This window comes from Spinacia oleracea, chromosome 5 (genome assembly GCF_020520425.1).
Source record: "Spinacia oleracea cultivar Varoflay chromosome 5, BTI_SOV_V1, whole genome shotgun sequence".
Classification (NCBI taxonomy): domain Eukaryota; kingdom Viridiplantae; phylum Streptophyta; class Magnoliopsida; order Caryophyllales; family Amaranthaceae; genus Spinacia; species Spinacia oleracea.
This window is the reverse complement of record NC_079491.1, coordinates 7,783,290-7,793,290: the sequence shown is the minus strand read 5'-3', so window position 1 is coordinate 7,793,290 and position 10,001 is coordinate 7,783,290. Positions and strand designations below refer to the sequence as shown.

General features: G+C 37.4%; 1 long non-coding RNA gene across 1 annotated transcript; it reads left to right on the top strand.

Moving 5' to 3' along the window:
* The first annotated feature begins 3,988 nt into the window (after positions 1 to 3,988).
* On the top strand, positions 3,989 to 9,975 carry LOC110788085 (uncharacterized). The gene is made up of 3 exons (XR_002533243.2): positions 3,989 to 4,211; positions 5,206 to 5,413; positions 9,206 to 9,975. It is a non-coding gene; the product is annotated as an uncharacterized lncRNA (long non-coding RNA).
* The last annotated feature ends 26 nt before the right edge of the window (positions 9,976 to 10,001 follow it).

Sequence of the window (10,001 nt, the reverse complement as noted above, 5' to 3'; positions counted from 1 at the left end):
TTGCAAGGTGGATACATTAAAGATTTGCAGCCCCGCCGTTATACTGTATTATTTCTGCAATAAATGCAACTTACAATGTATTTTTTTTTGAAAGGAAATTCATTAATAAAGAGTCATACAACATTTGCAAGAAAAATATAGGTCTAACAAATACATGACAAATTGAATCAAATAAAGGTCTCCTTCATCAAAACTACGTTCGGTAAATAGATATTATATTGTAGAATGTCTCCCGTGTATAACGCTGGAACATGTAACCTTTTCAGAGATAGGGTTTAACGATTTTTTGTAGCCGCGTGAATGATTTTCATTTGATTCATCTGAATGTACTCGGAAAATTAATATTTGTTGCATAAAACTTTACCCACGAACCAATTATACATAAATCCACTACGGGCAAACGACAAACCAAACACCCTAGAGAGTTTAACGAACATGGAGGAACTCCGCCCATATGGTGAAAATTTATTGAATTTATGAGACAATGACTGAATTAAATCAAGAGAAAAGGTCAAAAATAATCTAATTTCCGTCCTATAACGACCAAGAAAATAAACCTTAGAAAAGGAGAGAGGAAGGAGAGCGGCGAGTTAACTTACCATGTATATTACATTATATTTATACACTGTCTAGCCCGTTAATCTTGACCGGGTTAATCTATACAGAGATCTGGCTCGATAAAGCTATTCGTCTTACCTTCTAAAAAAAAAAAAAATCTAGTATAATTAAATATAAGGCATTAGTCAAATTGTATTAAGGTTTCACACATGAAGTATTGATAGCATAACATTTTTATTTTATTTTGAAGGTATTGATACCTTAACATTAATTGGTACTCCGCGACTCCGTGTCTAAAATATCATATTTGCTTGCTTGTACACATGGTCTATGAGACTATGACTAATTGACTATAAAAAGAATACAGTTACGTTACTGTCTAATGTCTATGTCGTACTTTGCAACAAAAAAAATGTCCATGTCGTACTAGTCGAACCTTTGCAAAACATTGACGACCACATAATAAAATAATAAAAATAAAAGCATATTCACATATGGCATATGATAATGTGAAGGCGATGTATGCATGTACTCCAGACAAGTAATTGGAAAAGACGAGTAATTACCTAGACAAACAAATTTGACAAGTTATTAAGGCCCTATTTGGTTCATTATTAGTAAAGGAAAGGAAGAGAAAAGAAAGGAAGGGAAAAGAAAAGAAAAGAAAGGAAGGGAAATAGATTTTATTTTCCTGTGTTTGGTTTAAGGGAAAGAAATGAAGGGAAGAGAAAGGAAATATAAATGACAGCTTTTAATTTTCTCTTTCCTTCCAAATTCCTCCAATTTTGGGAGGAAAGGAAAGTGAAAATTTTATAAAGGAGCTTTCCTTCCAATTCCTTTCCATTCCTTCCACTTCCCATATAATTCTTTGTGCCAAATACAGGAAATCTTATTTTACCTTTCTTTCTTTTCTTTTCCTTCCAATTCTTCCCAACCAAATAAAGCCTAAAGGTAAAATAGAAGAGGAATGCTAGGTATTTAAGAATTAACTTATACGTAGTACGAAGTATAATAGAAATGTGTAACTCTTTTCCCTTCGGAAAATAAATCTTAAAAACAATATCACTATGGCATTGACCACGGGGGCTGGTCACGGGTTCAAGGTTCAACTCTTCCGGCGATCACTAGGTTGTTTTTTTGGTACTTTACTTTCCTCCGCATTCCAAGCCTTAAAATGACCTTGTAAGGAGTCCCAATTTCATTTTATGAAAAACGAATCATAAGCTTATGACTAGGTCGTTTCATTATAATTTGCCAAGTATATTTTGAAGTTTGTCTTATACTCATCTAATTTTCACCTATTTCTAATAAAAACAATTAGAAAAGAGCCATTCAAAATCTAATAAAAAGAGCCATTCAAAATCTAATAAGTTACGTTGTAATGATTTTGGAATGTTTTTCTTTTTGGTGGAGAGAAAGTCACTAAGGGCAAAGCGACAAATGATGTAGACGGAATTCGATACAAAATCTTGGATACCACCCCACATGATTTTACCAATTAAACTAGTTGACATCTACTACATTCGTTTCTGAAAGTTCTTTACGCTTTGGAAAATGTGTCCAAAGTATAAAAACTTTGACCGTAAATTCTTACTATTATATACATCAAAATGTTACATGTAAGATCTTGTTAGATTGGTCTCGGAATGTATTTTCAGAATATCAAATTTTTATAATTTTTTCACATACGAAATTGAATATATTAGTAGTTAAATATTGCATTGGAATCCGTGTAAATAATAATTGTAAAGATGTTTTTGAAATGGAGGTAGTATATAATTTCGAAATGATTAGAGAAGCGGAAATAAGGATAACAAAAACACCAAGCTAATAATACACCAATTCACCCAAAAATCTTAATCGACCTTAACCCAAACTACTTGGTTACCACTTACCACCATTGTTTGGCCATAAGCTTGCCCATGGGCCATGGGACACGTGGGCACGTAAATGAATTGTCTCTTATCACTGGAAATTGAGCTATTAAATGATTCCTTGTAATCTTTGATACAAAAAAATCTTAGAAACTCTATCCGTCATTACTCATTAGTCATTACAAGTAAGTTGAAACTATTGCACCACAAATTCAAAAGTACACTTAACATTTTTGAGAAACACTCGAGACTTAACAAGGTCGGGCCGGACACTATTTTTATGTCAAGTTCACATGCCTTAGATCTGAATAGTCAGACTCACGTGAAGCCCACTTCTTTGGTTGGGTCAGGGTTGTGCAGAAAATTTTAAAAAAAGCTGCCCATACATAACCCAACCCCTCGTGTCAGGTCGGATCGTGCTTTCTTGCGTAAGCCAAGCTTCATTCAATTAAATGTGCTTTGTGGTCGTGCTTTTTTCGTGTTGGGTCGTGTCGTGCCATAGTCCGGCCCAGTCCAGTGCCATACTGCCATATCTATCTAAGGGTACTCTAATTGTACTATTGTAACAATTCCTAACAATTACAAAGGTGCAAGTCTACCAATCACTATATAATGTAAAAATCTATTTAACATAATTTGATTATCCTCAAAGCTTGTGTAATATAATCTGTGCACCATGTTGAGGCTGTAGAAATATAACAGTCATGGGTGCATGAACATAGTTTGGTGAAAGCTCGAAGGAAAACCGTTGTAATATCATGGATAACGCCAATTTAGCTTCTATTATAGCAAATTTTCCCCAATGCAAGTTCTTGGTCACCAACCAAAGGGGAAGAATGAGTTATTCCCCTTTGTTGCTTTGGATATCCCTTCAGAGAATCTATCTGGCCGGAATTCTTCCGCATCATCGCCCCAAATTTCCTTATCCCAATGAACAAGAAGTACCGGGAAAGTAACCAGTGCTCCAGCGGGAAGAGATAGTAGAATCAAACTCAACTAGATCCTAACTTAGGTAGAATACACTAAATCACCTCGGAGTAGTTACCAGGTTTTTTTTATGTACATTGGTGAACTCTATCATATTATCACCTCATATAGTCACATGTACACATGTGTGGTAACCAACATAAATTGGTTGTTAATTCACCTTGTGACTTGAACATTAACAAATGCGAAATGCTCGAGAGAAACACAAACATAATTTTGTATAGATAAACTTAATAACTTATACGGAGTAATAGGTGTTAGTTCAACTCGATGCGTTATTTTTACCTACTCCGTAATAAATAAAAAAAATGCACGTGTTAGGCGAAACTGTGAGAAATGTCGGGTGCACACATTAGGTGTTTTCTTTGAATGCACTTCACCCAAAAGACCTCATTACCACATTTGGCTTGCAAGCGTGGATGGAAGTTGATACATATACTCCAAGGGTACCAAATAGTAACATACCCCTGGCTCCTATTGGTTGTTTTCACATAAGCAACCCCACATGAGATTAAAATCTAAATCTAAAATAACAACCCTACATGAAATTTGAAATTTTAAACCAATCACAATTAAGGGTTTCATAAGTAATTGAATTGCCAGATGCCACTGGACTACTGGAGTGGGCCGAGTGGCTATCAAAGTATCAAATTATACGGATGAATTAGTCGAAATGGGTCGCCAGAAAAGAAGAAATTCTGGACACAAATTGTCGGAAAAAAGATATTTGCCACCGGATTTATGGAGAGTGGTGTTAGCGAGATCGTCGGCGAAACCCCTACTAAAATTCAGGTATTATTTGTAAATCTGGTGTTCTTTAATCGAATTTTAGGACTTAATTTCTATGCATCTTCCATTTTACAAGAACATTTGCAATATAAGCCATGTATTAGCCTCCCAATTTTTAGAACCCTAGTAATGCATATTCATGATTGTGAATGGTGAAACATTTAGGAAAGCTGCTCATTATCTCAAGACTTACCATAGAAATTGGCGTATCTGTAGCTGTAATTGGGTAGTTTTGTTGTGGCAATTGTTCTCTGAATAGGAAGACATTAATCTTCGGAATTGGAACCCTTCAATTAGAAATTAGGAAGTCAATTGCACTTCCCCCTCATCATCCTAACCCGTACCGCCCCTTGATGATTGCAAGGTGGTTGTTTTTCCAGATGATCATGTTTTTGATTAATTAGAGGTGTCTATTGCAGTTTATTCTATCAATGATCATTTTTGGGTAGCAAATGATCATTACCTTGAACAATGTAAAGTTTGCATTACCTTGAACATTGTAGTTTCTGGGTAGCAAATTGCTGCTGGTGATGTGTAAAACTGATGATCAGCAGGCTTTTGATTTCCTGCGTAGTTTATAAAGCTAATTAAATAAACATTTTATTGGTGAATTTTGTGTTTACATCCTTGAATTTTATCTCCATGTTTTCTGCCAATTATATCTTATCCTTTACTGGGAGGAGCACATGTGATGATCCACAGACACTTGCTGCATTTTCTTTTCTTTAATGTATGTTGCACAATTGGCCTAGATGTTCGATAGAAATGTGCAGTTGCAAGACCTTTACCTTCTTTGCAATGGGTTCCACCATATTTCTCGTTGTTCTGGATTCTGATGGTTCATTGTCATTCCAAAGTTATTGCGTGAACTAGCAAATTCATAGCGTTGTTTCTAGCTTGTAAATCTGTAATTTCTTTGAAAGCGTCATAACAAAATTTGATTATTCTTGGTGTACGAATATATTCTAATTGACAGCTCTTATCATTTTCTTTTCAGATAAGTATGAAATGTTCTATCAAAGAGAAAACTCAGCTGTGCTTGTATAGTTTGGATTGGGCGGTTTTGAAAATTAGTAGATGCTCAAGCTGCATGCTGACAGACGCGTTGCTCCTTTTGGTTTCTTTTGCAAATTGCCAAGGCAACAGGGGATGTTTTTCTTCTTCAAGTATGGTTTTATGGACAACAAAATGATGATAATTAAGAGGTATATGATGCATTCATATTTTCATTGGTTTAGTGAAGTATGCAAATTATTGGTTATTAGTATGAAATTTCTGTCAATAATGTCTTCTTTTTTTTAGTATGTGTTCATTCATTCTTATGCAAGGAAACCACAAATCTTTACCCCTTTGGAACTTGGTCAATCCTTTGTTTTCATGTTCTAAATTCCAGAACTAGCTCAAGCCTCACACATGTTAGAGTTTCGCTGTCTTAACACTTAATCCCAAACTATCACCTTGAGAAGAAAACGATGCCAAAGAATCAAAATTTCTCTGCTTTGTTCCATGGCAAAGAAATTCAGCAATTGTGGTGTATGGGGGAGAGATAAAGATGTTTGGAACCTTCTATAATCAGATTTGAAATTTCCTTGTAACTTAGGCTACTTAGCCAATAAATGGAAAACTAGAACATGAGCATGGTTAGCCGTTGGATGAGCTCTAGACAAGTAACGGAAGATAAAACAGAATTTATGCGACATCTAACCTGTAAACATACCAACAAAGCACATTTCTGGGCACGATAGACCAACAGGGAGTGGGCAATTTCTTAGACAACAAACTGCAGAAGGTTAGAAACGATATGAATAGGGAGTTTATCTGTTGATATTTAATGAAATCAAGATGCAGGTCTTGTCAGTGACATCTAAAAGAGTGAAACATTTTGTGCTCACTTATTACAAAACCTGTGAAAGATAATCAGAGCACCATGCTGCAGCTGTAAAACAGAATGCTAACATAGTATGTTGAAATCTTAGAGGAAAGGCGTGTGATAAATAATGCCATTTTAGCTTCGGTATAGCAAATTTCCGCCCTATTCATATTTTTGGCCCTCAGCCGAAGGAGAAGGGAGGTATTCCTTCTATTGCCTTATACACTTGGACACCCCTTAGGCCATGCTTGAATTGGAATTAATGTATTAAGGGGTAATAAAAGTCAAACCAGGAAAAACATAATTGAGTAGAGGTAATGTTGAAGGAAATAAGGTGGTGACGTATGAAATAAGGTAGTGGTGGCATTAGTAAAAGAGAAAGGCGGGGAATTATTACCCTCATAATGAGGGTAATAGTTTGTTAGTTACCCACCACCACCCTAGGATACCATTTCCCCGAAAATGTGGGAAATATTTCCCCCTTTCTTCACCTTTCACCATACTATCACTACATAATCACCTTAGCAATTACACCATCACCACCTCATCAACACGGGACATTGTTATTACTGAAAACTATAAGTAAAATCAATGTATGTGCACTTAATTATGCCTTTTTTTATGCTGCCTATATTTGAATGCTTTGTGAGCTAATGTTGTGATAATGTTAGTCTTGTTGATTGATTAGTCGGAACTTATCATGCATTGTTTAATGGTAACCGGGCTTTTTTTTTGCTGGCTTGTTGCTATTTAACTTGTTTTCTTCATTTTGGCATTTACTACGTGCATATCTGTTTGGTTTCATAGGTATATGATGGTGCATTGCCTTGTTCTTCATTGTAATTGACTCTATATAGGACTCTGAAGTTACTTTTCTGTGATCATTAGTGTGGTTTTCTGAGCTTGGTGTTGCACAAACTCACAGAGGAATAGTAATAAACCTTAATTAAGCTACTTGGCACTTGCCATACAATTAAGTTTGAGCAACTGATTAAAACTCTAAACAAACTCACATGTACTAGTATATGTTTATCAGAAAAAATTGAAGGAAAATAGCAATAACTCTATTGAAATTGAAGTAAATCATACTACGTAGCTCTGATGGTGAGCGCATCAAAGTTTCTCTGCATAAAACCAAGCTCTGATGGTGAGCGCATCAAAGTTTGAACCAGTACCAGCCATTTAAAGCCACTTAAGTAGCTCTGATGGCGAGCACATCAAAGTTTGTCCTTCAATGTCCTCTGCATAAAACCAAGCTCTCCACATAAGTGTTCATATACTCTATCCTCCGCCAAACTTTACCCTTCCTCAGAAGTTGTATTTGACGAGTTATAATGTTGTAAGACATTGGGTCATGTTGACTGTATTTGTCGTACACTAGGATAAATGTACTAGTATTCTCATTATAGAAAAGCTTTTTATACACCTCCCCGGAGAATAATGTGATGTTTACGGCTCTTTTGAAAAAGGTGATGTTTCCTTGGGCAAATGGATAATAATTGGCTTATGTTGCTGTTCGTGCACTCTTCCACCTTTGATAAGAATGTGTAATTTGTTTTGTAGATGTCATATATGACCTCGATCAGTTTGTTTAGGGACTGGACCTGATTGCCGCTAAGGTGGAACAGTGGGTTAAGCAGTTGATGCATATTTTGCTGCTTTGGTTTCCTGTTAGTTTGTTATCTGCTAGACTACCAGTAACTGTTGGAAATTCTCATTGGGAAACACAAAGGAAAAAAGGGTGAGTGAAAATTCAAGAGTCCCACATTGGAAAAACTCTTCATATTCCTCTTGTTTATTAATTGGGGAATGAGTGTAACTCTTGTTTAAGAAAGTGTGAGAATGGTATGGGTGGACACATCACACACACGCGCGCGCGCGCCGGGCCGCGGGCCGTGGGCCGTGGGCCGTGGGCCGTGGGCCGTGGGCCGTGGGCCGTGGGCCGTGGGCCGTGGGCCGTGGGCCTTGGGCCTTGGGCCTTGGGCCTTGGGAATGCGGTTCGCGGGCGTGGGGTGGGTTTTGTGGGTCAACCCTATTCTTTTTGGTAACTGGACCGTTTTGCTTAAGTCATTGTTACGGGAATCTGTATTGATTACGTAACCGTTGGATTAATTACCATTAATTACGTCCGTTACTACATTCAATGTCTCTGACCGTTTTTGGCTGTTGCAACATTCATTCCCTCAGCCGTTTTTGTCTGTTGCAATGCTTTCCTTCTAATTATTTAAATCAGAGTTTCAGTTCCCTTCTCACAAAAAAAAAAATCATACACACAAAATACGAAAACACATTCTTACTCTCACACAAAATTGCTCTCGGTTTTGGGCATACGTTCTGACTCCATCCGGCTTTGTGAGTGCACACAACGTCGGAGTTGCGCTAATCCTGGAGGGCGACCGCATTCTGTTCTACTGCACCGGGAGGTAGCGCGGAATCGTCTTTTAGGACAGTGGGTGTCCACGACGCAACAATTGTTCTTCGTTCAGTTCATCGAATCAGATAAGTTTGTTCTAATTTTCGCTTTAATCGCAACAGTAACAACAACCCTCCCCCGGCGTAAGCTCTGGTGATCTTATCGCCCGCACTTGAATTGTTTCCTGCTAGTCTGGTTACGAACCCCCCGGTAAAGATGTTTTCTATTGAAGATGTCACAGCCTGTTATCAAGTAAAAATTCTTAGGTGCACCTACTTATAGCGTGCACCCAAGATATTTTTATGTCTGTTGATAGTCCATCTCACATATTTTTCCTTGATATGCACACGTAAGTGGGGAAAATATGAGATGGTACGCGGTACACCTGTGTGCACCTTAGATGTGCTGACAAATTAGGGTCTGACTCCGCTCAAATGGGGATATAGAATCACCCATAGTTTTTTTTTTTTTTTTTTTTTGATGGAGAATCACCCATAGTTAGTTGTGCGTCATGTTCACAGTACGGAGTATTTGTTAAAAATCTTTTCAAATAAATCAAGATTAAAGTTCACCAGTTTCCAAGAAAAGCTTAATCGTTAATTTATTCACCAGTTCCCCTTCTTAGATCTTCATTCTGCCCCCCCCCCCCCCCCCCCCCCACCCCACCCACTTCCTTTGATAATAACATCAATTTTTTGTTTGATATTCCAACAGTGCATTTAGTCTGACAAAATGAGACGCTGGAAATGGAAGAACTACAAGTTGTCGGAGGACAAAGACTTACCACCGGAGAAGTTATGGACGGAGGTCTTAGCAAGGCTGCCGGCGAAAACCCTCTTGACGTACAGGTGTGTTTCTAAAGCCTGGAACATTAATCAATTCTCCTGATTTTATTTCAATGCATCTTAAACTTTACAACAATAGCGACGTAACTCGTGTAGTAATTATTAGCCAAGGGAAGGTTCACCAAACGTTATACATGCACTTTCACTCTTCGTTTTAGCGACACTTTCAGGAAGATTGGTGACCTCCACACCACTCGCAATTTCTACAGGCTTATCGGAAGCTGTAATGGGTTGTTATTATTGTGTGACTCGTCTAATGAAGAGAAAACATGCTAAGATTGTGGAACCCGTCTATTAGAAAAAGGTGGTTGGATTTGACACTGTTGGTTTTAAGGTGACAAACGTGTTCCCCGTTGCAGTTTATTCGCTCAGCGACAACCGTTGGAGGGTTAAGAACATCAATTTGGTGAATCTCCCTGTTGGTGTTGATATGTTGTTACACAGAGGAAGGTATGTTTTGAAAGCAATGTATATTTTGTGAGCTCCCAGTGTTGTGAACTGAGAATAGTATTGTTGATTGATTAGTCGGAACTAATCATTCGTTGCTTAATGGTAACTTGGGTTTTAATTTGTTGTTCGATTGCTAAACTTATATTGTTCATTTTGGCATTAATAGATTGTTATACCTATTACGTTTACCTGCTGACTGGGGGATTGAAGTCAGT